General features: G+C 44.5%; 1 pseudogene; it reads left to right on the plus strand.

The window, feature by feature from the left end:
* The first annotated feature begins 588 nt into the window (after nt 1-588).
* LOC136457852 (uncharacterized) lies at nt 589-2575 on the plus strand (annotated as a pseudogene).
* The last annotated feature ends 200 nt before the right edge of the window (nt 2576-2775 follow it).

Genomic DNA, 2775 nt, shown 5'->3' on the forward strand with positions numbered 1-2775 from the left:
TAGTGTCTTACAGAGACACTAGGCAAAATATTTTTCCTTTTTTTGATTTTAGCTTCCAATTTTTTTCTGTAGCTTTCCTACTATACCTTGACCAACATGTTGAAAGTTGGCACAATTTTATGAAATTTTGCTATATTTCTTTAGTTTATTTTTTTTTTGAATTTTTTCGACAAATGCAAATTTGAACTGCAAGTGTGACGAATAATGGCAATTCATGAATGCAAAAATGATATTCATGTTAGTAAGTGTTAGTTGAGGCCGTATCCAGAAACAGACCAAAAATTTCACACATCTTCACGTCGAGACATGACCACGAACTTGCGAGCAAATAGTTTTTAAATTCTATTAAATGAAGACGGAGTCTGAAATTCATGAAACTTGTCGACAAGTCAAGATATCGCTTGCGGGTGCCATGATAAAAATTTAAAAAGATTTCGAGCACATCGTCACGTATGATGCTTAGAAACCCGCAAGCTTAGAAACCCGCACATACGTGACGATGTGCTCGAAATCTTTTAGATGTCCATACAGGGGAGGTGCTGCCGAAATTTTTAGATGTCTTAATTCGTTTTGTTTTTATTTGCAGGAAAAAGAAGGTGAGAAAGGAGCAGAGGCGACCCTGATCGTCTTCCTCACCGGTGTCGGTCTGCCTGCACCGCGTCGCCTCGCCACTGCACCGACCCTCCACGGCCCCGCTAGCCTGACTCCACCACCACCTTAGGTATAACCCCTCTTTCCGTATCATGATTGTAGGTGGTGAAGCCCAGTTAGGCGTCTCCCGTTCGAAATACATACGGTTGGAGGTATGTAAATCTTTGCATATCGATAACCGTATGTGTTTTGAATTGTCCACGTTTTTTTGGATAGCCCGCGGCTGCGTAGATGGATTAGTTTTCATGGTCTGCTCCTATCCGAGATAGAGTTTCGGTATCACCTCCCTGTTGTTCTCTGAATACACTCTCCTTGTCAAGACATGTATTTGGAGAACAACGGGTAGGTGCTGCTGAAATTCATTCTTAGATAGGAGTAGATCATGAAAACTAATCTCATCTACGTATCCGCAGGTGGGATTAGGACCTATCCTCACCTATTAGATGGTAGGAACACCGTGTAGATGCAATTGATGCTTATATTACTCGCTGATACATATGTTAGAGGATGGATGACCGTGAGTGGATGTACACGGGCCACAGAAGCAAGGTTGATTTCACCAAAGAATGGATGTGCAAAACGGATGAGTTCTTGGAGTCAGCTTTTGGCGAGGCTAGTGGTAGACCTATTAAAGCTTTGTGTCCCTGCAGCAAATGTTCAAACAGAAAAAGGCAAAACAAGGTGAATGTGGGTAAACATCTAGTGAATAATGGGTTCACGCCGAACTATACCCGGTGGGTCCACCATGGTGAAGGCCATCGTATGAGAGAGGAGGTAGTGAGACCACGTCTGGAGGGTTTTGATGCTGATGCCAAGGTAGCGGACATGTTAGATGACTTTCACGAAGCACAGTATGTTGAAGGACGTAGATTGGAGGAGATGGATGCAACAACAAAGGCATTCTACGACATGATGGAGTCAGCATAGAAACCCCTGCACGATAGGACAACGGTTTCTCAACTAGATGCCATTGGACGTGTAATGGGGTTCAAGTCCCAGTTTAGCCTGGGTCGAGAAGCCTACGATGGTATGTTGGCCCTCATTGGCAGCCTACTTCCTGAGGGCCACATTCTACCAAAGAGCATGTACGAGTCTCAAAAAGTGCTTCGTGCACTTAAAATGCCATATGACCAGATAGATGCTTGTCTGAAGGGGTGTGTCCTTTTTAGGAAAGATCACAAGGATGCAAAATACTGTCCAAAGTGTGAATCCTCTAGGTACCTTGAGGTTGACTCTAGTGATGGCCAGAAGAAGCAGCTTTCTATCCCGTTGAAAGTCCTTCGGTACCTTTCGTTCTTACCGAGGATGCAACGTCTATATATGACCAAGGAATCCGCGAAACAGATGAGATGGCACAAAGAGGGCAAACGATACAATTCAGACAAGATGGTACATCCCTCCGATGGTAAAGCATGGACCCACTTTGATCGCATTCATAATGACAAAGCTGAAGAGGCTCGTAATGTACGTGTTGCGCTGGCAACAGATGGGTTCAATCCTTATGGTCAGATGTCTGCTCCGTACACTTGTTGGCCCATCTTTGTTATCCCCCTCAATCTCCCCCCCCCCCTGGCGTCCTCCTTCAACGATAGAACATTTTTTTGTCATTGATAATTCCTGGACATCCGAGGAATAACATGGGTGTGTACATGGAGCCTCTTATTGATGAATTGATCCTTGCTTGGGAGGACGGGGTATGGACATACAATCGGGCTACAAAGAGAAACTTCAAAATGTGTGTTTGGTACCAATACTCCATGCATGACTTCTTGGCATATGGGATATTCAGCGCGTGGTGCATTCATGGGAAGTTCCCATGCCCAGTATGCAAGGCAGCTCTGAGGTTCATTTGGTTGCAGAAGGGTGGCAAGTATTCGTCATTCGACAAACATCGTCAATTCCTCCCTATGGACCATCCTTTTAGACAAGACATAAAGAACTTCACAAAAGGTGTCGTAGAGACAAATCCTCCACACATGATGACTGGTGCCGAGGTTCATGCTCAGATAGATGCTCTCGTGGCCAACGAAGGAGGTGGTTTTGTGGGATATGGTGAGCAACATATGTGGAGGAGGTGTCAAACTTCACAACAACATACTATGTTGAAAACCATCCTAGCATCCA

The sequence above is a fragment of the Miscanthus floridulus genome, chromosome 1 (genome assembly GCF_019320115.1).
Source record: "Miscanthus floridulus cultivar M001 chromosome 1, ASM1932011v1, whole genome shotgun sequence".
In the NCBI taxonomy this organism is placed as follows: domain Eukaryota; kingdom Viridiplantae; phylum Streptophyta; class Magnoliopsida; order Poales; family Poaceae; genus Miscanthus; species Miscanthus floridulus.